This window comes from Ailuropoda melanoleuca, chromosome 6, assembly GCF_002007445.2.
Source record: "Ailuropoda melanoleuca isolate Jingjing chromosome 6, ASM200744v2, whole genome shotgun sequence".
Taxonomy (NCBI): domain Eukaryota; kingdom Metazoa; phylum Chordata; class Mammalia; order Carnivora; family Ursidae; genus Ailuropoda; species Ailuropoda melanoleuca.
In genome coordinates this window covers 74,404,606-74,430,244 of record NC_048223.1, presented here as the reverse complement: position 1 = coordinate 74,430,244, position 25,639 = coordinate 74,404,606, and the positions used below count along the sequence as shown (strand labels likewise).

General features: G+C 52.2%; 1 protein-coding gene across 5 annotated transcripts in view; it reads right to left on the bottom strand.

Annotated features, from left to right (window-relative positions):
* Positions 1-23,503, bottom strand: part of PALD1 (phosphatase domain containing paladin 1) — a 113,692-nt gene extending 90,189 nt beyond the window's left edge. The window contains exons 1-2 of one of the 5 annotated variants that reach the window (XM_034662629.1): positions 22,817-23,122; positions 18,538-18,659 (exon numbers count right to left, since the gene is read on the bottom strand). The gene's annotated coding sequence lies outside the window, so the exon portion shown is untranslated. Of the gene's footprint in view, positions 1-18,537; positions 18,660-22,816; positions 23,126-23,214 lie in introns of those variants that run through there. The other 4 variants (XR_004626144.1, XM_034662630.1, XM_034662634.1 and 1 more) reach the window with 4 other exon arrangements.
* Between the last annotated feature and the right edge of the window lie 2,136 nt (positions 23,504-25,639).

Below are 25,639 nucleotides of genomic sequence, written 5' to 3'. Positions count from 1 at the left end.
GCTCAATCAATGCATGGAGCGTGCAACTCTTGATCTCAGAGTTATGGGTTCAAGCTCCATGCTGGGTGTAGAGATTACTTAAAAATAAAAGCTTTAAGAAAAAGTCTCTAATGAAGCAGTAAACTAATCTCACTAAGCTCAGCCCTTGAGTACACGTCGTTTTACTATTCTGTGTCATGCGTCATCACAGAGCGTGTACCTGGGCTGCTTGGGGGTGCGACAGGTGTCTGGGGGAAAGACACCTGTGAGCCTGTCTGAGCTGTCAGCTGAACTAGCCTCTCTGTTCACAGAAAGAACAACCAACAGACAGACAAACACCAGTTATTCCGATTTGGGTACCTGGCGGAGATTGTCTCAAATGTGAGCAAGGTGAGCCTATCCTCTCAAGGACCATCATTGCCAATGATCAAGTTGAGCTTTAAGGGAAACAATCGAATTCTGGAAAACTTGCATCAGCTGTCGTGAGTCTGGCAGCTCCCCAAAACATGAAGACTTCGCAATGATACAGGTGATGATATTAACATCTGTAATTTCTGGATATTGCTGAAATGAATTCTGTCCACATTTGGGAGATCTGTATAACTCCATGAACCACTATTTTTCCAACAACCGATACGCGATGTTACAAAATCATACCTGTGTCAAAGATCCATTCAGGGTGCAAGACGGTCCGATAGATTTTAATGTAACGAAATATGAAAAATTCATTAATATGGTTGCAGAGTCTACGTTTCAAATGACTTTTAAGACACTATCACATGTTGAATTTTTATGTGGTCTCAAAAGAAAACATCCAGAGGCTAATAAAATATTCTTCCCTTTTCCAACCACTTATCTGTGTGAAGCTGGCTTTTCTTCATATACTTCAATCAAAAGAACATATCACAACACTGATTGCAGGAGCAGATATGAGAATCCAAGGGTCTGTTACTAAACCAGACATGAAAGTGATCTGCAGGGGTGCCTGGCCGGCTCAGTCGGTACAGCATGCGACTCTTGATCTTGGGGTCATGAGTTGAAGCCCCATGTTGAGTGTAGAGATTACTTAAAAACAATTTTTTTTAATCTTTAAAGTGATTTGCAAACTGCAATACAACACCACTCTTCCCACTGTATTTTGTTTTGGGAAACATAGTTCAGATTCTAGGGGAAAAAAACAAACTTAGGTATGTTAACATCTAATGGGTTTGCTATTATTTTTAAAATAAATTCATACTTGATGTTTTTAAATATATTCAGTTTTTTCTAATATGGTAAATATCAATTTATGTATATAACCCACATAAACAGAAGGTCTTTGGAGTCTTTAATTTTTTTTTAAAGATTTTATTTATTTATTTGACAGAGAAAAAGACAGCCAGTGAGAGAGGGAATACAAGCAGGGGGAGTGGGAGAGGAAGAAGCAGGCTCCCAGCGGAGGAGCCCAATGCGGGGCTCGACCCCAGGACTCCGGGATCACACCCTGAGCTGAAGGCAGACACTTAACGACTGAGCCACCCAGGCACCCCATGGCATCTTTAATTTTTAAGAGTGTAAAGGAAGGAGGCCTGAAGCTAAAAAGTTTGCAAATAGCTATGATTTAAGTCCTACAAACCGTTTGGTTAGCATGTACTAGCATCAGTCCCATCCTGCAAGCACAGACCCCGAGGCACAGAGAGTCTGCATAACATCCCAAGGGCACAGAGGTGGCTGAGAGCTTCCAAGAGCATACTCTCACCCTGCAAACCATCCCTCCCCTAACATCATGCTCCTGGGGGAAGTGCGGAAGGATGAACAATGACATACTAAAAAGGAAACCACACAAGTGAAAGAAGAGAATTTGGGGGCAGAAAAGAACTTTCTATACAAACTGCTAGGAAGACATACAGTTAAACATCAGTAGATCAGACTACATAAAAAACAGCCAGCTTTGGGCCGCCTGGCTGGCTTAGTCGGTGGAGCTCTTGATCTCAGGGTTGTGAGTTCGAGCCCCATGTTGGGTTTACAGATTACATAAAAAGAAAAATCTTTTAAAAAATGGTCAGCTTTTAACCAACACAGAAAAACCACAAAGCTGAAAGGCCAATAGCAAATGGCAAACCGCATGAAGAGATTTTTGACATTTTTTTTATTATTTATCATAGTCAATGCAACTTTTTTCAAACCAGAAAACAAGTATATCTTGAGAATATAAGAGACTAAAAAAAACCCAAAACCCAACCAAGATATAGAAAGAGACAATAAATGTGAGAAAAAGATGTTCAACCTAACTCGTAATTTAAAAACTAGAAACGGGCACCTGGGTGGCTCAGTCGTTAAGCGTCTGCCTTCTGCTCAGGGTGCGATCCCAGCGTTCTGGGATCGAGTCCCACGTCAGGCTCCTCCGCTAGGAGCCTGCTTCTTCCTCTCCCACTCCCCCTGCTTGTGTTCCCCCTCTCGCTGGCTGTCTCTCTCTCTGTCAAATAAATAAATAAAATCTTTTTAAAAAATAAATAAAAATAAAAATAAAAACTGGAAACAATGAAATGCCCCATCTTGCGCCTCATGGTGTCACAGACACAACAGCATGAAAACACCCAGATTCCGCCTGGGTGCCAGGGACAGGCTCTCTCCAAAGCACCTGCAGGACGCACCTCGCGCTGCTCCCTGGAGGCCAATCTGGCAATAACCCCAAAACACCTTAACAACACGCGACCCTTTTATCTGGCGATTTTCCTATCAGCTGATTCAAAGGAAATAATCAGAGATATGGCCACAAAAATGTTCGACATAGCTTTCCTTAGTTTAGTCAAAGCCTGAAAACATCTCTCACATCAACAGTGGTCAAAGCCCACTGTATCGCCGACATCAGCGTGCGGTCATTAAAATGGATAGTGTCAGATGACCGTCACTTAACAGAATGTGGAGGGAAAGAAACCAAAGTAAACACACACTGTCTGATTCTGTTCGTCTAAAACTCAAACGCAGGCCGAACTAATCTATGGTGTTGGAAGTCGGACAAGACGTCCCATTTGGAGCAGGAAGGAGGGGATGGCGATGGGGGCAGGGAACCCGGGGTGCTGGGAGACTTCTGTTCCTTGGCCTGGGGGAGGCGGTGAGGGCTGCACTCCTTCCGTAAAATCATCAGGGTGTATACTTGTGATGTGCCTACTTTTCTGCCCCACCCCCACCCCATTAAACTCCAACTGAAAGGTTTCAAAAGCAAGAAGTAACAGTTTATTTACTCACAGAGGAAAATATCTATTGTGTGTTTAGTTACCAAAAAAAGACACAGTATACACAGGTGCGCCCAAACATACATACACACAGGAAAAACTTCTGGAAGGATAAATCTCAAAACATGCACAGTGAACTGTGGTTATCACTGGAAAGTGGGGTCACAGATGGTCCTTCTAATCTTCCTGTATATCCTTGTTTTCTCTGATGTTTCTTTTATTAAAAAAAAAAAAGATTTATTTATTTGAGACAGAAAGAGGGAGTGCACACACGCTGGGAGGGAGGGAGAGAGAGAACGTGTGTGTGTGTGTTTGTGTGTGTGTGTGTGTATCAAGCAGACTCCCCACTGAGCAGGGAGCCCAACACGGGGCTCAGTCCCAGGACCCTGAGATCATGACCTGAGCCGAGACCAACAGTCGGACGCTTAATCCAGCCGCGCCACCCAGGCGCCCCTCTCTGATGTTTCTATGATGAACATAAACTCTTGATAGAAAAAAGAGGGAAAAACCACAGAACTACATAGTATGGCCACAGCCAGCAACAACCCTGGTTCTGTATCAACCTTACAGCCCAAATTGCCCCTGACCCCACAGGAAAAGCTCGGAGGACTGGGTGTTCGTGAGTTGTCACTGATGGAAAGCTAAACATCTTCCTGTGAAAATCATTAGGATCTCAGAATCAGCAAGACCTGGGCAGACCCCAGCCCTGATGCCCCACCACAGGCCTGGACTATCTCCTGAGCCTCAGTTTCCCTGTGGTGGGGAAAGGGTTAAATGAGGTTATGAATGTCCCAGCCTGACCCAGGCAGTGCCCAGAGCATATCTGACATACAGGCTCCCCCAGACTCCTCAGAAGAAGAAATGGGGGGTCCAGGAAGCTGAGTGACAGCCCTGGGGGGTGCCCGTAGACCCTCCCTGGCTATCAGCGCCCTCAGCACCATGCAGGTTAGACACCACACTTGACCTCAGATAGCCTCCCTTGGAACCCACGCCCATCATCCCCATGAAACCTCCACATGGAAGGCCAAGGCAGGAAAGGTGGGTGGCTGATCCAGACAGGAAGTGACCTTGCCGGAAGAATGACAGGCCAACATTCCACCGGGAGCCCCACCTGCTGGGGACCTTCAGGTCATGGGAGCCAGAAGTGGGTGGGCACACAGAGGCCAAGGAGGAAACAGGATTTACTGCAGAAGGCCAGGCACATGGCAGACCCCCCAGCAGGGAAGTGACTTCATTTACACTCTGTCGCCCTTGCTTCCGTCCCTGGCATGGCAGGGAGTTAACCCTGAGAGGGCCATTCTCCCCTGGGCTCTAGCCAATGCCACACAAGCCAGGGCAAGAGAATCCACGCTTTCTCCTCTCCCCCACTCCTGGTATACCCAATCCACAGATAAGGAAACTGAGGCTCAGAGAGGCTGACCACAAGATAGGGACTCCAGGACCTTTGCCTCTACACTGAGCTGCACAGATGTTAATTCAAGGTCAGGAACTCAGGGAAGGCCTCCTGGAAGAGGAGACCACTGAGCTGGGCCTTAAAGGAGGAGCAACATTGGACAGACACGAAGGGCATCCCACATGGAGGAAACAGCATGGAGAAAGAAATGCTTGGCACTGTAAAGAGCTTCCTAGAAGTAGTAAGGTACTTGTGAGGCCAGAATACAGGATGGGGTGGGGTTGGGCTGAACCCCAGCTCCCTCAGGGACTGTGCCAGAGAGGCAGGATGTTGCTCTGTGGGGTGACTACTACGCACACTGGGGCAACAGTAGGGCTACGTGATGATGCCGTGTCAACCTAAGAGGGCTGCATGGAAGAGGCAACACATGGAGAAACGACCTCCGCAAGGACTAGCTATTACTCTGGGACCACTGGGGCCCAAAGCTCAGCAGGCCTCCCCCCTCCTCCCACCTCACCACCACCACCCAGCATCTCCAGCTACACTGGGTTTCTCTGTAATGGAGAGGGAAAGAAATTCATAGTACCCACCGTACTGCGTGCCAAGGTACGTACGGGACGCCAGACCATAGCACAGCAGGGCGCTGAGGACACAGGCTGTATTTCTAGCCTTAACTCCACGACCACCGGCTGTGTGATCTTGACAGAAACACTTAACCTCTCTCGGCTTCAACATCTGTCAGACGACGACAAGGCCCATGCCTACTCTGAGGGCTCTGAGGATTAACTCAGAGAGTGCTGGGCACACGCACCCGAGCACCCACAGCCAGGGGGCAACAAACACTCGCTGCCACGCTGTCCTTCCCAGCTCCCCCGGGGGCCACGTCTCATGGCCATGCGGACCCCCAACAGGCTGAGTGGACTGGCCTAGATCACATGGCAAAGAAAGAGCAGAGCCAGGATTCAAACTCGGGCCCCCTAACACCCAAGCTGATCCAGGCCCATCAGGCAAAACAAAACATGAAACCCTAAAGTCTAGAACACTCCTGCTGTGGCTCTCCAGGCCTCTGGGCAGCTTCTGGCAGGGGAAGAGATCCAGCACCTCAAACCTCCCGTGACCAAGGGAAGGGCAGGGAGAAAACACCAGGGCACAGCAGGGGAAGAAAAATATTTTTAAGTTTCTCCCTCTTCCTGTTTATCTATCCTCTTGATCCAGAAGCTCCTGGTAGCTGTTTGTTCAGGGAAAGTTCTGCCAAGAGTGACATCCTGCCGTCAGCTGCCCTGGACCCCACAGCCCCTGCCAGCCTTGGGCTGAGGGCACTGAGGACCACAGCCCTGCAGACCCCGGCCGAGCCCAGGGAGGCCGCTTCATAAAGGGGCTTTCGACAGAAGCCGGGGCCCGGGAACAAGGACCCAGTCTGGGTGGAGGGGCTGCTGCCATTGCTGCCCCAGCACCAGCTGGCTCCGATCAGCTGCACGCTCAGCTGCGGAGAGGTGACAGACAAGGGTTCAAGGAAAGGATTCTGAGCCCGGCCTGGGCACTGCAAGGGGGCTGGGACTGCGGAGCATGGACTGTGCGGGCAGGCTGACCTAGCATCCAATCCTGGCTGACCGATGACTCGCTGTGTGACCTTGGCCAAGTCACTGAACTTCTCTGAGCCTAATCTCCTTATCTGTAAAATGAGGATAATATTGGAACTTACTTCATAAGGATGTGGTGAGGATTACATGAGACCACACAGGGTAAGGGCTGCCACCTAGCAAATGTGAATAAATGTTATCTCTTCCCACTCCCACCATCAAGCTAATACCCTTGCTCCATCCTGAAGAGCTGAGGTACCTTTAAAATACGCTCAGGGGCACCTGGGTGGCTCAGTTGGTTAAATGTCTGCCTTCAGCTCAGGTCATGATCTCAGGGTCCTGGGATCGAGTCCCTCATCGGGCTCCTTGCTCAGCGGGGAGTCTGCTTCTCCCTTGCCCTCTGCCCCTCCCCCACCCCGCTCGTGCTCTCATTCTCTCACAAATAAAATATTTTTAAAAAAATAAAATAAAATAAAAAATAAATAAAATAAGCTCAAAAGAACAATTATAGCTTCAAAAAAGGAATGCAATTCTACCACATGCTACAACATAGATGAACCTCGAAGCTCTTATGCTAAATGTCTGAAGAAGGCAGACACGAAAGGACAAATATTGTATGATTCCACTTAGATGAGGTGCTGGAGTAGTCACATTCGCAGAGACAGGACACAGAAGGATGGCTGCCGGGGGTCGGGGGAGGGAGGGTGATGGGGAGTTAGTGTTTGATGGCACCAAGTTTCAGTTTCAGAAGAGGAAAAAGGTCTGGACGTGGTGGTGATGGCCACACGACAGCGTGAATGTACGTATCGCTACTGACCTGTACAATTAAAAACGGCTGCGAGGGGACATTTTATGGTACGTATATTTTATCACAATTAAAAAAAGAAGGGCTCATTCAAAAAAGAAGTTTTTTTGGATGCCCATATTAATTTTGGTCCCTGCCCATGGATAGTTCAGGGTCAAGAGGTGGGACAGGCATGGAAATTGCCAAAGTGCCGAGGAAAGAGGCACACACCTTGCCTCCTGAGCCCGGCTGGGCTGGGAGGAGGCAGCCCCTGAGCCAGGGGGACACCAACTCAGGCCGAGCCACTCTGCCACGCTCCTTCCAGGGCAACATGGGGTCTGAGCCAGGCAGCCCCAAACTCCTGCACCCACCAGGAGCACGGGGAGTGTGCAAGATGCAGGGCCCCCCTCACACCTCCTGCCTGTGCGTGCACGCACACATACACACACACACACTCCCAGGCCAAAGACACCACAGCAGCCCTCACACGCCAATCCCTGCCTGCGCCTGGCCAGCCCAGGCACCAACATCCAACAAGGAACAATGGCTCCTCATCAGTCCCAGCACCTACGACCAAGGAAGGCAAACTGTGGCCCGCCCACCACGTCCAGTGCCAGGGATGGGGAAGGAGGTGTGTGAGCAAGACCTGCTCAGTGGGCATGCCCAGTGTAAGGAGACCTGGAAGTATGGCCCTCCAGAGGCCCCCTGACCTCTGGCTGACCACCCTACCCACAGGCTGGGGTGAGAGGCAGACGGCATCTCAGGGGACGGGGGGGAGGTGGGTAGGAACCGGGGTGAGAGGGCCTGGCGGGTGGGTAGCTTGGCTGAGCTCCACCATGAGTCACTGTGTGACCTTGGGCAAGTCACTTCCCCTTCTGGGTCTTTTGAAGACTCCTTCGCTTCCTTCTTGGTAAAATGAGCCTTCTATCCCACCACCCAGTGGGTATACATCCTACAGACGTGTGTGTGTCCGCCAAAAGATAAGCAGGAGGGTGCAGCAGCATTTTTCACCATCACCAAAAGCTGGAAACAAGCCGAAAGTCCATCTACAGGGAAAAACCGACACATGGTGGAATATCTCTATGCTGGAATACTACAGAGCAATGAAAAAGGGACAACCTGCTGAGGCCTGCCGCATCATGGATGAATCTTACCACTGATGCTGAGAGAAGGAAGTCAGAAGAATCCAGATAAAACAGCTTCTGTTCTATGGTTCTGTTCGCCCAGAATTTACATGAAGTTCAAGAGCAGGCAAGATTAACCCCTTGGGAAGGCACTCCAAAGCACGGACACTTGAGAGTAGGGGTCAGGTAACGGACCGGGAAGAGGCCCCAGGGAACCTTCCAGGGCATTGGAAATGTTCTCTATCTCGGTCCAGGTAGGGGTCACACAGGTGATACCTCTGAAACAATCCATCAAACTGTGCCCTGCTTTACTGTCCGTAAATGAGACCTCGATTTACAGAGCAAAATGCAAACGGCTAATAACTCCTACTCTGTCTTCCTCTGAGGACCGCAGTGCGGCTCTGCTGGGAGCCTGCATGCAGAACGGGTTGGGTGGTGGTAAGAACGTGGGCTGCGAGGCAGAAGGACCAGGGTTCAAATCCTGATGCTCCCTCTGACCAGGCCCATTTTTTTTCCTTTTCTAATTTACTGTTGTTGTTATTGTTGGCTAGATTTTTTATTAGGTCAGTATTGGTACTTACTGTGCAAATCAGATGACGGTGCATAATGAAAAGGTCTGTGCCCTTCCCATCCTCCTCTGAGCCCACCTCTTAAAAACTATCCTCTCCAACAAGGCTTTTTCCCTTAACTAGACAACACAACACCCCTCGCGTTCATAGACAGACTCCCAACCCTGTCTGTTTACTGACGGCAGCTACTAAGTATTGACCGTGTCAACCAGAGGGGCACAGTCCTGCCCCTCCATGGAACAGACATTCCAACAAGAGAGACAAAAGAGAGGGAGACAGGGAGGAGGGAGTCAACAAAGAAGTATGATAATGACACGTTGTCTACATTATGATGTGGGCTGCAAAGGACTGAGACACTCAGATAGAAAATGCAGGAGGTAGGGAAAGGACCATGGTCCCAGAAGGTCTATGCCAGGCAAGATAGGGAAGGTTTCGGCCATGGGAGAAGGCACACCAGGCAGAGGGGACAGCACGGGCAAATGCCCTGGGGTGGGGAAGAACACGGAACTGAAAGGAGACAGTGTGGTCTCCAGCAATAAGCTCACAGTCTTCCATCCTGACGGTTTACGTCTTAAGGGCCGGCTACCGAAATTCATATGGCTCAAATAAAAAGGCATGTGCACTTAAAACTACAGAACGTTCTGCCATCTTACTTTTCTAAAAGGCAGTAGCATTTGGCCCAGCAACCAGCATTGCTTACGAGGGCCAGTTTCCTCACATCTTCACTGGTTGATCTTTGTCCTTTCTGCCCCACATGAAATCTCTCCACTTCCTTGTCTGTAGAGCAGGGTCAATGACAGTTCCTCCCCCTCAGGGTGCTGTGAGATATAAGTGAGAAATAAATTCATCTAATCTGCTAAGCTCAGTCCTTGCATAGAGTGAGCGCTCACTAAACGGGGAAAGCCTGTTACCATCATTTCCGCACAAATGCCAGGAGGTACACCTGTCCCTTCCATAACCGCCGTACTGACCAGGCGGACTTCCTAAGGGGAGCTTTGAAGGCTCAAGCCCACACAGTATAGCATGGCATGCCCTGGAAACAGGGATAGAGGGAGGAGGGGGCAGAAATCACGGCTCAGCAAAACAGCAGTGAACTGGGTAGGAGTCGAGAGACGAGGTTCCAGTCACCCTGAGACTCAGCTTCCTCCCCTATAAAATGGGCCAATTCATTCCCTCTTCATGCAGACATTCTACGAATGTTCCTGGGGCACCTACTATGTGGGAGGAATTGTTCTAGGAGCTGACAACACGGGACAAAAATCCTACTTTATACATGCTAGCTGAAGGCACAGAAATACACTCTATAAATTAGTAAGATACATAGTGTATGGGGAGGTGATAGTGATATGGAGGTGAGGCATGAAATTTTAGACAGGGTATCTAAGGGAGGCTTCGCATTTGAGTAAAGATCTGAAGGAAGTCACACAGCAAGCTATGTGGCTCTCTGGAGGAAAAGCATCCCAGGTCGAGGTGCCAGCCTATGCAAAGGCCCTGAGGTGGAGGTGTTCCCAGTGTGCTGAGGGAGCCCTGAGGCGGTGTGGCTGGCTCAGTGTGAGCGAGGGGGTAGCTATTAGATGGGGGTGTCCTGGAGGCTACAGTAAGGACACTGGCTCTGTGAGTAAATGGGGCCCACCAGAGCCCTGGGGCAGAGGAACGCCTTCATCTGACATTCACATTCTAACATTCTAAAACGTTCACGCTGGCTGCTGTGTTGGGGAACACGGGGGGAACGAAGGTGGAAGCCCACAGACCTGTGTGGAGTCTCCTGCAGAAGGGCCAGTGCTGCCGGGGGCTGAGCCAGCAGTGTGGGGAAGGGGAGGGGGGGAGGGCTCACCCCGGATCTGCACGTCGTTACAGAAGCATGAGAGAACCCGAGGAACCATGGATGACCCAGGTGTTTGGCCTAAACAACGGAGATGAGACAGACTGGGGAGACAAGTGTGCAGTGAGGCCTGGACAGCCAGGGGAGCCCCGCTGTCGCCCCCAAGCCCAACCCCCGCAACCTTAGAAGCAAGCCGCCAGCTCTGGCGACCCGCGAAGAAGGACGAACGGGTCCCGAGGCCCATGTGGGAAGCCGTATGAAAGACAGAGAGGGACCAGGCGGATCCAGAGAAGAAGTCAACACAGCGCATCTACCGGCTTCACTGCCCACAGAGCCTGGGCCACGGCCAAGGCTGGCTGCTCCTGGGTGGGGAAACCGAGGGAACGGAGTTCTACAGTGAACACCTGTCATTTAGAAGCCAATGAGCTAAGGAGGCAGACAGGCAGGAAGCTGGCCCATTTGGTTCCTATAGCTCCCACCTATCACCCCAAACAAGGACCATGGGGCAGAGGCCCAGAGTCCCCACCACTCAGGAAGTCTGCAGGACCCCACGAGGCAAAGCAGGACGGTGGCTTTTCCAGCACTGGCAACATGGCTCAATCCAGACTCCACAGATGTCTGCTCTGGGATCCATGAGCACTCTCTCTTTCTTTTACTGGGATTTAATTCATATACCATAAAATTCGCCCTTTTATTTTTTTATGATTTTATTTATTTATTTGAGAGAGAGAGAGCAAGCGAGCATGAGTAGGGGTGGGAGAGAGGGAGAAGCAGCCTCCCCGCTGGGGAGGACCCCAGGATCAGGACCCGAGCCGAAGGCAGATGCTCAACCAGCTGAGCCACCCAGGCGCCCCGGCTTGTAAATTCGCCCTTTTAAAGTACAATTCAGTAGCATTTCGGACATTCCCAATGCTGTGCAACCACCACCACTATCCGAATACAGAATATCAAATCCCAAAAGTTAAATGCGGGGTTACCATATGACCCAGAAATGCCATTGCTTGGTAGATACCCAAGAGAACTAGGTCTCCAAACAAAAGCTTGCACACCCATGTTCACAGCAGCACCATTCACAATAGCCAAAAGGTGGAAACACTCCAAAATGTCCCTGAACTGATACATGGATATCCAAAATGTGGTCTCTCCATACAATGGTTTCATTATTCAGCTATTAAAAAAAAAAATGAAGCCTGCTACATGCTACAACACACACGAACCTCGATAACAGGATTCCAAGCCAGACACAAAAAGTCACGCAGTATATAATCCAATAGGTAAATTCATAGAGACAGCACACAGACGAGTGGTTACCAGGGATGGGGTGGATCCCAACTGACTGCTTAAGAGATATGGGGTTTCCTTTGGGGGCAATGAAAATGTTCTGGATGTTCAACATCACTGATCAAGGGAATACAAATCAAAACATGATGAGATACCATCTCATGCCTGTCAGGACAGCTATTATTAAAAAAAAAAAAAAGACAAGTGTTAGCAAGGATGTAGAGAAACCGGAACCCTTGCACGCCGTCAGCTCGAATGTAAAGTGGTACAGATGCTCTGGAAAACAGTACCAAAGTTCCTGCAAAAATTTAAAATAGAATTGCCAAAGGATCCAGCAATCGTGCTTCTATGGGTGTTTGCCCAAAAGAATTACAATCAGGATCCCAGGGGCACCTGGGTAGCGCAGCTGTTAAGCGTCTGCCTTCCGCTCAGGGCGTGATCCCGGCGTTCCGGGATCGAGTCCCACATCGGGCTCCTCCACTGGGAGCCTGCTTCTTCCTTTCCCACTCCCCTGCTGTATTCCCTCTCTCGCTGGCTGTCTCTCTGTCACATAAATAAATAAAATCTTTAAAAAAAAAATCAGGATCCCAAAGAGATTATATTAACACACTTGTGTTCACTACAGCACTATTTCCAATAGCCAAGAGGTGAAAGGAGCCCCAGTGCCCGGCAGCTGCCGGATGAATGGATAAAGAAGATGTGGTCTAGACGTACAACAGAATAGCGTCCAGTCCTAAGAAAGAAGGAAATTCTGCCATATGCCACAACGTAGATGAGCCTCGAGAATGCTATGCTAAGTAAAATAAGCCAATCCCAAAAAGACAAATACTATAGATTCCATTTATAGGAGGTATTTCTGAAGTGGTCGAATTCATACACTCACAACGTGGGACGGTGGCTGCCAGGGGCCAGAGGGAGGGGAAGGGGGGTTGGTAATCCACGGGCATGAAGTTGCAGTGAAGCCATATGAATACATTCTAGAGATCTGCTGGACTGTCTGCTGGACAACAGACAGTCATCACATGTTGTACACTTAAAATTTTATTAAGAAGGTAGATCTCTTGTTAAGAGCTCTTAGCACAATAAAATAAAATTTTAAGAAATGGTTTGGAATTGCACAGAGGTGATGGTCGGTTGCACAACATTGTGAATGGACGAAATACGGCTGAATTAATGGCGCACTTTAAAACAGTTAATCTCGTGTCATGTGAATTTCACCCCAATTTGTAAAAACAAAACAAAACAAAAAAAGCAATGAGCACATTCGCTGGGTCATCTGAATGCCCTGATAAGAAAGCACCGCCGTGCAATTTGGGGCTGAAGTCTGCCCCTGTGTTTACAATCGAGTTTCTTTTCTGTGAAGGCCAAATGACATCATTGCACATGGTACAAACAAAGGTGGTGGTTCCAGCAGAGGAGGGGGTGGGGTGGAGGATGGACCCAACCTATACAAAGCCCACGGCAGCCTGGATGTGCCCAGTTCCAAGGTCCGCATCTCAGGGGTCGGGACCATGATCGTGTCGACAGCATCTGTGTGAACTGAGCAACGACCACTTCCGTGTATGCCAAATGCCTGATTCCCACAGGAAGTGGGTTTAAGAGCCGTTATATGCAGATTTCAATAACACCACTATTTCGCCCTTATCTTCAATCAAACAAGCCAGCTTCCCAGATATCAAGTGGTGCACTACTGACTCAGACACTTGGGGATAACTCACTGGCAGTCTGGGCTCTAATATGAGTGATCAGAATTACCCCCAAACCAGCCAACCAGCCAACATCACTAATGCCACTCTGTACACCAAGTTCAGGTGACAGAGGCAGGGGAAACAGAAGAGACCCAGCTCTCTACTATCAGCCCAACATTAGCAAATTAGGTAGAGCTTACATCCTTCCAATACATTAACACTGTTCATTTGCAATGGGTTGGCTTTCTGGCTTTATGGGTATTTCATGTTTAGTTCATGGTTCTGGAGAAACTATGTAAATGTAAGGCATTTACATCTAGTTTTATATTTGTACACATTCAAGTTATTATTCTAATAAGAAAACTTAAATCAACAAGTGAGGTTTTTTTCTCTCATTTTTTTAAAGATTTTATTTATTTACTTGTGACAGCGAGAGAAAGAGAGAGAGAGAGAGCAAGCACAGAGGGAGAGGGAGAAGTAAACTCCCCACTGAGCAGAGAGCTGATGCAGGGCTCTATTCCCAGGACCCCAGGATCATGACCTGAGCTGAAGGCAGATGCTTAATGGACTGAGCCACCCGCCCCCTCTTTTTTTCTTTTAAAAGAGAGTCCACAAGGGGCATCCCACATTGGGCTCTATGCTCAGAAGGGAGTCTGCTTCTCCCTCTTTCAGCCCCTTCCCCCCACTCAAGCTTGCTCTCTCTCTCTCTCAGATGGATAGATAAAACTCTTTAAGTAAATAAATAAATAATAAAAACTTTAAAAGGGAGTCCACAAAAAAAACCACATGCTGTATGATTCCATGCAAAATGTCCCAAATAAGTGACTCTAGAGACACAGAAAGTAGATCAGTGGGCTGGGGGTGGGCACTGACAACTAATAGATACAGAGTATCTTTTGGGGGTTGATGAAAATGTTGTAATCAGATAGCAGTGACAGAGGCAGGACTTTAAATACACTAAAAGCTATTGAATCGTACACTTTAAATCAGTGAATTGTATGGCATGTGAAGTCTATCTCAAAACACTATTTTTGTTTTGTATATATCTTTTTTAAGATTTTAATTATTTATTTGAGAGAGAGAGAAAGAGCAAGAGAGAACAAACGGCGGGGAAAGACAGAGGGAGAGCAAGAAACAGGTCCCCTGTTGAGCGGGGAGCCCGATGCGAGACTCAATCCCTGGACTCTGAGATTATAACCTGAGCTGAAGGCAGATGCTTAACTGACTGAGCCACTAAGGCACCCCTCAAAAAGCTATTTTCAAAAGAGGAAGGGTCCACATGTTACCCAGGTTTGAGCAGCGCTAAGCTGGAGAATCACAGGGAAATCAGCAAACCTACCTGCTGCTAGCTTCCCTCCCAGGCTCACACCCCTCTCTCTCCCCCTAAACTGTCCCCAAGGGCTCAGAGAAGGAAGCTGACATGAAACCCAAAGTCACAAGACAAGCCCATCCTGGAACACACCTCAAGATTCCCATCTCACAGAGCTCACATCATACAACAACAGTAAGACACTATTTTGAATTATTAAACTAGGAAAAACTTGAAAACAAGGAAAACCACCAATGTTAGTAGGTATGCACAGAATGTGAATCATTATACATGGATGGCAATGGTCAAGGAAAGAAGCATGACAATACAGATGCAGTGCCTCCATGACCCCACTGGCCGGGGTCAGGTAGAGCCAGGCACATGCCCACGTGAGCACAGGAGGCCCCTCTCCCTCAGGAGGCCACAGACATCCCCACCCTCCACCCACACACCCGAGGCAAGGTTCCTGTCGCCTCCGACAAGGTGTAATTTCACTGTAACAAAAAGGAAGGCCTCCAGGGTCCGTCTTTAGTTGTCCAACAAATCACCCTCTCCTAGGGCCTAGTCCTTCCAGCGACAGGTCATGGAGCCCAGAAGAGAAAGCCCCTGCAGCTGGCTGCCAGTGGGAGGCGGTAGTGACGGAAGCAGGAGTGCATGTCCACCCAGATGCCCAGCTACCCACTCGCCCACCCCGAGGACGGTCTGATCTCTTGTGTACCAATGCCTCCCTCCTCCAGAAACCTAATCTGAATGGCCCACCTAATCTGAAATGCCAGGAAGCCTTCATTCTGTCTCCCCAAAGGCTGGCTGAGCCCCAGCTTGGAGCCAGGAGGAGAGGGACACCTGCTCGCGTGGCCCAGTCCCCCATCTCTGGGTCCTCAGCTCTCAGCGCCATAGCTCCCAGGGGAGGGGCACAGAGTTCCAGCAGTCCCCAAGACCAATGGCTAGTAAGTGAAAAAGCAGCCCCAGGGCCCCGGCCCCAGTGTGACTGACATCCCCAAATCAAAACTACACAAATTCACACAGAGGCACAGAAGAAACAACCGAGGGATACTCAGCAAACTGCGGATGGCGTTCTCTCTGGAGAAGACAGGAAGTGGGGCGGGAAAGTTCCATTTTCACTCTCTCTGTAGGAGGCCACTACTTGAATCTTTCATAAAGATCGTTACTTTATATTCTTTTTTTAACTGACAGCATTTTCAAAAGCAGGGAGGGCAGGCATCCCCTGGGAACCTGATAAGCAGACCCCCACACCCTGGAATACCACTCCGCGGTCAAAAAGGCAGGCATGGCCGAAACGCCCTGCAATGTGGGCACATCTCAAGTCCACCTGGAGCAGAGAAGCCAGCAGGAGACTACCTATGATGCGAGTCCACCTATGTGACAATCTAAGAAAAGCAAAACCAGACTGACAGAAAGGACCTACGTGGGCCAGGTCCCAGGGGTGGGAGTGGTGACTGGCTGCACCGGAGCTCGAGGAACCTTCCAGATGGTGAAGTGCTCTCAGACTTGACTGAGGTGCTGGCTGCGTGTCCCTGGCAGTTACCAGCACTCACGCAGCTGTGCACTTATAATGCACAAATTCTATGGTACATATACCTCCGTAAAACTTTTTTAGGGGCACCTGGGTGGCTCAGTCAGTTAAGCATCTGACTTGGGCTCAGGTCATGATCTCAGGGTCCTGGGATCGAGTCCCGCATCGGGCTCCTTGCTCTGCAGGAAGTCTGCTTCTCTGTCTGCCCCTCCCATACTCCCTCTCTCTCTCTCTCAAATAAATAAATAAACTCTTTTTTAAAAATTTTTTCTAAAGTAAGGCAGAGGTGGGAATGGGAATTAGTTGCTCAGCAGGTCCGAGTTTTCCTTTGGGGTGATGAGTGTGTTTTGGAACTTGACAGAGGCAGTGATCGAACGACACTGAATGTACAGGCCACTGAAATGTACACTTGAAAATAATTTATGTCAAGTGAATATCACCTTAATAAAAAAAAATTTTTTTAGGGAGGGAGGGAAGGACAAAATTATTATGCCCATTTTGCAGATGGGAAATTGGGCTCCAAGGCAGCAGTGAAATGCCAGTCCAGGGCTTATCCACCTGAGGCCCGGCTCAGGGCCCAGTAGAGGAGAGACCTGCACTGCACCCCCCTCAAGGGCTCCACACCTCGGGGGCCCGATCTCCAGGGGCCCTTGTCTCTGAGGTATCTGGAAACCAGAGCTTCCCAACAGGCCTTGGAGTGAGCCAGCAGAGCGGCCCCTGCAGGAGACCTCCAAAGCCCATGAGGCTCCATCCAAAGGCAGCGTTGCCGTGGGGACAGGGCATGCACGCCCACTGAACGAGTGGTCAAACTGAGGCTGAAGAACTGCTGGGCCAAGATGCAGGTGGGGAGGGGGCCGCCATCAGATCCAGCCCAGATGAGGTCTTCTAGGCCCTGCCAACCAGGGCCCTGGGGCTCAGACCCCGTAAAGTTAAGAGGTCAGCACCCACTTCAGGGACCGCAGGAGGAAGGACTCAGTAATTACAGGACAGCAGTCACTCTGTGACCAGCAGGAGAGAGTTAATTTCGTCATGGGGTCTACAGTTCCCGGAACAGGAAAAGGAAAAGGAAAGAAGAGGGGAAACTCCCCTCTGTGCTTTCTAAACATCCAACAATCTTCAAAACAGCCAAGCGTCCCTGTCCTACACTCTGGGGAAGGCCTGGACAGAGGCCACACAGCAGGCCAGCCCTGGGGCTCAGCAGGCAGCAGAGGCTGGCAAGGCCCAGGTCATCTGAGGGCACCCACCTCTCTCCTCCTGCGTGGGGCCAACCCAGTCTCTTGGCAGTGGGGCCGTTCCTCATGGGCGAGGGTGGGAGGCCAAGCAGTGGACCCACAGCGCTCCCAGCACCACACCCTCCCTCCTGGAATTTCCAAAAGCCCTAGCTCCCTGGGAGCCCACAGGGTCAGCATGACACACCCAGTTCCCAAAGGCTCCCTGCTGCCTGCCTGGGGCATGTGGGTAACCCCAGATGCCCTGTGTCTCTCTCCTCAGAGTACCCCAGCCAAGAACGGGCATCCCTCAGAGCTCAAGCCACTCCACCTGTCAGTTATAGGAAATATAGGAAACACTTCCCAAGGTCCCAGAATTCCACCATTAGACATTCACTCCTTAGGAAAAGCTAAGGAGTTTTCCAAGGCTTCAGTTCATTCCCAAGATGGGGGACCTATTAACCCATGGGTATCTTAACTAAGAGCAAAAATAGGCATGTTCCTGGGGCAGGAGCAGTCTGGAGCCCCAGCTCAAAAACAAGGGCCCCCAGGGAGGGCTGGCAGGCATTTCTAAGAGGTAGGAGGATCTCTGGAGAATGAGGGGACAGCAAATGTGACTCCGAAAAGGGAAGTGAGAGGCGCAGAATTCTGGTGGGCCTCCAGCTTGTGTGCTAACAGGGAAACCAGGGCCGCCTCCGAGGCCAGAGTGGGAGGGACAGAAGGTCCCAGCATACAAGGGCTTTCTTGACAGGGCAAGATGCTAAGTGTGGGTCCCCTCCCCAGATGCATAGTGTTGTTCACGTTCCTAAACATACCCACCTGTCACCCCTCTGCACGGGCTGCGCTTTCTGCTTGGGAAGCCTTCCCACACCCGGGCAAGCTCTTACCCATCCTTCAAAGCCCACCTGCTGCATCGCCCCATCCCCAGGAAGGCCACTCCCACCCCCCAGCTCCCACCACAGCTAGCACAGACCTTGGGAAGGTGCCAGGCGGGTATGGTATACTGTACGTATATGCCTCTGTCACCCAGCAGGGACACAGTCTCACTCACCTTTGGTCCCCTGCACCTCATACTGAACCCAGGGCCAGGAACCCCAATCGAGATGCATGCGTGCTGGTGTCTTCCTACCACGAGCCACCGTGCAAGCAGCCTGGCCTCACACCTCTCTCCCTCTGCGGAGTAAGTAGTAATCATGTAATCACGGCAGCTCCTGCGGGTTACTGAGCCCTTACTACCCTTACTAGGAGCCTCATGCGACCCCAAGGGCTCTCCATGCACCACAGCCTGTCATCGTTGCGACATCCCTCTAAGGGAGTTATCATCATTAACCCTGCTACACAAGGAATCAGGCACAGAGAGGGTAAGTGAGCTGCCCAGGGGCACACAGCTAATGAGAGTAGGACCCGAAATTCAGACCCTAGTGGTAATGGTTCCAGAACCAGAGTTCTGAGGCACTACAGATCCACTGGTGGGTACGAAGATACTCAGGGAGCAGCTGACAAGCTCTGAGTGGAAGAGGAACTCAGAGATTTGAAAGGCCAGTGCTTCCCAGGCCTTCTCTTTCCCCAGGTCCCAGCCAAAGACCCAAGAAGAGCAGCAGAGCCTCTTCCCAGACCTTGGCAGCTGCTCCCAGGCCCACTCCTGTGCTGAGTACCAGCTGTAGGAAGCATAAAAGGGCCGGCAAGCACCTTGGCCCGTACCGGGGAGGCACACAGCTGCCCGCTGGGAGGCAGAGCCATGATTTGGAGCTATTCTTAGTAAACCACTGGCTCCCCTCCCAGAGGCCTGGCAGGCAGCAGCCCCAAGCCTCCATACACCCTGCCTGCCATTTCCTGACCTTACATGTGAAGGTCCCACAGGACTAAGGGCTGGCTGGTGGGCAAAGGGTGAGGGCAAAGCCCTCCAGCTTTCCAGTGAGAGGTGCCTGCCCGCCCAGCCTGCCCAAGGCCAGGCACCAGGCTGCTCACACAGCTCTGGGGGTTCCTGGCCACAGGGGAAGGCTCCACTGATGGTATTTGGTCTGTGCCAGACCCTGGGGCCATATGCCTTCTACTGACTTTCTCCCATTTAACCCTTAAAACACCTTCAAGGGTGAGTGAGGGGTTACTAGTCCCATTTTAAAGATGAAGAGTTTTATGCTGAACGTAAATTAATTCAGACATGAAGTAACTTGTCCAGGGTCGTGCAATGAGTTAGTGTCAAGCTGTGTCTAGACTCCGGGCTACCTCCCAATCTCCAGGTTGGGCAGAAGTGACAACAGCCAGAAGGTGGGGGCCCTCTTCCCTGTCCAAGCCCAGGGTTTAGGGGAGGGGCAGTCCACACCTGAGGGCAACAGTCTCATCAAAGAACCCCACCACACCCCGCATGTCTGCCTTTTCTCTTCCCTAAGAATGGTTCCTTCCTGGGGCACCTGGCTGGCTCAGTCGGTACAGCCTATGACTCTTGATCTCAGGGTCATGAGTTTGAGCCCCACGTTGGATGTAGAGCTTACTAAAAAAAATAAATAAATAAGCTTAAAACACACACACAAAGAATGGTCCCTTCTTCCCCAGAGACCCTCAGGCTTGGGCTCAAAAGGAGAGTCCCCAGTCAGGTTCCTGCCCTACCCAGGCCACACAGCCTCACTTTAGGAAACTTCTGGAAACCCAAGGAAGATGAGACTTAAAGGTTCAAGGAACCCCTGCTGGTGCTCAGGGCATGCACCCAGCCCTTTAATTTAGGGAGTGGGGAGGTCAAATGACTCTCGGAGTAAAACAGAGAATAACAAGCCCTTTGGGGCCTTCGAGCCCCAGTGGGGGAATAGAAACAAAGCCACACCACAGATCACCTGCACCACCACCACCCTAAACGGGAAACTTCCTGCTGCCACACAGAGTCACAGGGATAACTGAGCAGTGCACACCTCAGACGATATCTTGGACCCCACCTCTGTCCATGTCCTGGCCTTCCTGTCAGGTGACTCCGCAGGTCTATGTGTCCATTTCCCCCAGGAGCCCACAGCCAGCTCCGTGTCGGCCAGGTACTCGAGCCACTTCCTTGTGACTCCGTGCCTTGTGTCTGTGACTGTCACCCACATGCCTGCCCATTACACATCTGCCTCTTGGGAGGGGAGGCTCGAGTCCCCGGGAAAGTGTAATCTGCTTGTATAGTGTCTGTGGCCCATGTGTGGTCCACGTTTAGGTGTCCACACTGTCTGCCCCTGCACACATCTGTACCCCTGGGTTGCTTGCGCCTTCCTGTGTCTGTCTTCATTCACATGGACATCCGGTTCCCCTCTGTGTCTGCTCACACAGCTAGATCCAAGCATACACACACCTCTGTGCGCGCCAGTATCCCCCACCCGAGCCCGGGTGACCCTGTGTGTGTCGACTGCTTGGAGGCGGGTGGGCGTATTCACACAGGTGCTCACACTGCCAGGCACAGGCCCTGGGGTGAGCTCAGCAACACCCTCTCCCAGAACAGTGCCCAAGGCCAGGAGCACAACGCCACCTCCACAAAGTGTTCCAGAAAAGCAGAAACCTGCAGGGATGATGGGAGAGGGGGCAGAGCTGAACCTCAGAGTGAGGTCAGTGCTGCCCTGGGACCACCCGCATCAAGTCAGCCCTGTCCTCCCCCTCACCACCTTCATCACCCCAACTTCAATACCTGATGGCCAGCAAAGGCAGACAGCCTATCTGTGTTCACAGGAAACCCTGGCTCAGGCCTCCAGCCTTCCAACCTCATCCCCAGCAATAGAGGCTCTTCAGAAATGAAGTGAGGACTTCCTCCCTGCTGGCCTCTGTAGCTCCTATAAGGGTGGACCTAGACCTCAAACCTCAGAGGCCCCAGGGAAGCGGGGGGAGTCCCGTGCTTGGCCTGACTCCAAAAACCAAATGGGTTCCTTGAGAAATCTACCAGCAGGAAAAAAACCTGAGAGTGGGGCTGGGGGCGCATACAAGCATGAGAATCTCCTGAACCCTCCTGCCGCTCCCTGTCCACGGAGGTGAACAGGTCCTCACTAGGAGCAGGGTAACAGGGACGGGAGGGGTATGGTGCTGGAACATTTTAAATAGATTTAAACATACAAATATGCCTGGGTGGCGCAGCGGTTAAGCATCTGCCTTCGGCTCAGGGCGTGATCCCAGCGTTCTGGGATCGAGCCCCACATCAGGCTCCTCCACTATGAGCCTGCTTCTTCCTCTCCCACTCCCCCTGCTTATGTTCCCTCTCTCGTGGGCTGTCTCTATCTCTTCAAATAAATTTTAAAAAATAAAAATCTTTAAAAAATTTTAAAAAATAAACATACACATATGATTGCCTGAGAACGGGATTCCAGCCTCCTCCCCCAGCGATGGCAGCCTACATCACTCATTTAGCAATCAATCACGTGGAGCCTCTTGGCATTTCCACTATTATTAGTCCGGGACTGGTATGGAAAGCCTGTATCAGCAAACTTTTTGTATGTTTGTCTTGCATTCCCCATAGGGCTGAGCCACCTGAGGACAGCACCCTCCCGGTCCTCCCACACTCCCATCCTCCCCAGCAGAGCCCAGGGCCTGGCATTTAAGAGGTGCTCAGTCAGTGGACCCGACTGCTCTGCACGAAGCCAAGGAGTTTGTGCCTAGACCTTTGGCTGGGAGAGTAAAGAATCCCAGAAGCTTCCTGGAGCCATGACGCTTTCTTCCACCTCTGACTCCCCAAGAGATAAGAACAGGTTCCAACCATCCTGGGCACTTTGGAGGCAGGTGCAGCAGGTCTCCCCCACGCTGCTTTTTGACAAGTCAGTGACTCTTCAGGAAAAACCTCTGAAGATGAAAAGGGATTCTCTGGGGAGACCCGGATCTGCAGAGGGAGAGGGCCGGAGGGGCTCAGAATCAAAGTTTGAGCCCCCTGGGACCTCATAACTGTAACGAGTTCCATGGGTTTCAAGCCCCTTAAAGATGAGCCCCAGGGACCCCAAGTGTGGATCATGAGACGGCTTCCCTCCTCCCAACTGCGCAGTGAGCCTGGCTCAGGGACCGTGCCCCAGGCCTAGCCCCAAGAGTGGAGGTGCCGCCAGCCCACGTTTACCCCAGCGCGAGGGTTTGAAACCTTGAGGGAGGAGATAGCCTAGCACCAGGCAAACGACTCAATAACCGCCCACTCTTTATGGAGGTCCCGCTTCCCTCCCAGGCACCAATACCGTGCGGGTTTGGATGGGAGCCCAGAACCTCTCCTCTCCCGGAGCCCAGGAGGCGTGCACAGCCAGGGATGGGGAGTGGGTGGACTGAGCAGTACCAGGCAAAGAGATGCCCAGGGGACTCCGGATCTTCCCTCCCATCGCTAGCCCCGGGTCCGGACGCATCGATACCTGCCAGCCCGCGGCTCCGGGGGGCATCCGCGCTCCTGCGGCTGGCGCGCTGCGCCCGGACTGCGGGCGCCAAGTCAGGCAGCAGCTGGGCGCGCCCTGCGCGGGCTCCGGCTCGCTCCTCCCAACTTCCCCAGCCCATCCGTGGGCAGAGGCGGCTCCGGAGGCGGGCAGGCCGGGCGCAACGAGGCGAGGCCGGGAGAACCTCAGCCCGCGCTCACCGGTGGTGGAAGATGCGCGCCCCAAGCCCAGCGCGCAGCTCAGCTCTCCGCGCCCCGCGCCCCCCACGCCGAGAGGCGGACCCCGCCCGGCCGCCAATCACCGCGCCCGCCCCCGGCCAGCCTGAGCCCCCGCCCCAGCCGGCGAGGGGGCGGGGGGCTCGGATTTAAAGACACACTCACCCAAGCCGCGTCCGAATTGGCATCCCAGAGCCGCGGCTCCAGGGCGGAGAGGGAACGGCTGGCCCCACCTTCTCCAGCCCCGCTTCCTCCCTCTGCCCGCCCACCCTCCGCTGGAAGGAAAAGTTTGGGGCGGGGGAGACTGCCTGGCAAGCCAGTTCCTCTTCCCTTGTCATTAGTTCGGCTCCTTCTGGAAGATGCCCAAGCCCTCCATCCAGCCTCCCTGGCTGGAGAAAGAAGCAAATGCTCTCGGCGCCACACCCCCTCCCAGACTCCAGCTCCCCGGGAGGTCGGCGGCCCGGGGCTTCCCTCGCCCCCCTCTGCTTTTTAAAGCCCGGCCGCGCCTTGGCGGGACCCAGAAGAGCAGCGGGGAGCCTGAATAAATGTCTCAGGGCGCTGTGCAACCTGAGCTAGGCGGTTGCCCCGTCTGGGCCTCAGCCACTCCTGTGTCGACGGGCATAGAGCAGACTGTCCGCTCAGTCGTGGGCTGCTCCCAAGCCCTGGACGCCCCTCAGCCCTGAGGCTTAAAGGGAACAGGGGGGCAGAAACTTCGGAAGGGGAGGGGACCCTCCGCCCCCATCCCCTGAGTGCCGGCGGCGACACGCACGATCCCCGCCCCTTAGGGGCCCGGCTCCCGCTCCCGACGCCCCAGAGCCCACGCAGGCCCCCGGCTCGCACGCCCCCACCCGCACCCACGTGCGTTCACTCTCTCGCCGCCGCTTCCTCTCGAAGAGACCGGCTTTGTTGTGGTTAGTGAGTCACTTCCTCCGTCTCTCCACACTCGGGAAATCCTTCTTCCTCACCTGCCACTACCTGTCTCGCCCCCACTCAGGGCTGGAGCGGGAGTTGGGGGAGCCGTGTCTCCCCAGGACCAAGGCAGCGCGGGCCTCACCTCTTTCCAAAGTCGGGCCAGAGGGCACTGGGCTGGCAGAGGGGCATGCAGCCCCTCCATCAGCCCTGGGAATAAATGAGGACAAAAGGAATGGTCGCCGTTGGTGGTTTCCAGCACCTAGGTTTCAAATGTTTCATACCCCTAGATGATTTTATGAAATAAGTACTGTTTTAGTGGATGAGGAAACTGAGGCCCAGGGAAGACTTGGCGTCTGCTCCAGGCCTGCCTCTGCCCCACCCAAGGTGAGCCAGAGGAAGGGCAGAGGAAGTCCAGGAGCAGCCCGGGGAAGCACTCCAGAGTCTGGCAAAGCTAGGCTCAGGTTGGCTCACAGTAAACTGGATGTGTGGTGTGGGAAACATAACATAAACTCTCTGATCCCCAAGTTCCTTGTCCATAAGCTGGCCTGTCCACTGTCAAGGAGGTGCAGAGAAGCCAGAGAGCTGGGGTGCCTAATGCCTGGGGCTAGCACGCTGCGCATGGTAGGCTCCATTCTTGGGCGTCATTCCCTTCCTTCCTCCTCTTGCCACAAACCCGTAACTCAGCCCACCCCCTGCCAGATCCCCACTGATGTCCCTGCCTGCCATCCTGAGTGTGCTGCATTCCTGGGTACTGCTGCCCTTGAGGCCGGTGCTAAATTAAGGGTGCACACCCCCGCACTAGCATGAGCGCACACAAAAGCATGCACACACACATTCGTGCACATGAACACAAGCACACACATCTGCATACATGCTGCTCCCCCTCCCCCACTCACTCCAGCAGATGCCAGGCGCTGTGTCTGTGTCCATTTCTCTAGACTGAGCTCCTGGAAGACAGAATTCTGACTCTGACCTGTCTTTTGGCCCCCAGTGCAGTGCCAAACCCCTTCATTTGTATTCACCATGCACACAGTAGGTGTTCTTATTGAATCAAGCAAAAAAGCCCAGGGCAGAGGTGTCCCCAGGAGAGCCAGCAATCACAGCCCCAGGGCTCAGCTGGTAGACCCCAGAAGTAAAGGGCTGGAGGTCTGACCGTGTTTCAGGGTCACGCCAGAGACTCCATCCAAGCCACAATGCCCAGCCTCACCAGCCCACCCCCAGCCCCTGAGGTTCTGCCAAGTTCCTGCTGGTCGGGGCTGGGGGTCCCCCAACCACAAAAAAGGCTCAGGACCAGATGTGCCCACCCTGGGCCTGGGAGGGAGAGAGGGTTGAATACTGAGGGAGAGAAGAAGGAAGGGACACAGTGCAGCCCTAAGTACGACGAAAAGAACACACTCTCCTCTTTCCCCAGCCCAAAGCAAGAAGGAAGAATCCCTTGTGCCAACTCTTTCAGCCCAAACTGCCCCAGAAGCTTCCTGAGAGATCTGGAAGCTCAGAGCAGAAGCCCAAAAGTCCCTGGAAAAGGATCAATGGTTCCAGAACAGGACCTCAAAAACTAGAGGGCTCAGGACCTAAGCCCACTCTGCCAGCACCCCCAGCAGCGCTATGACCACCCCACATTCAACACGCACAAACACCCAGGACGTTACCTCGTCATCTAAAGAATGCCAGGGCCCCG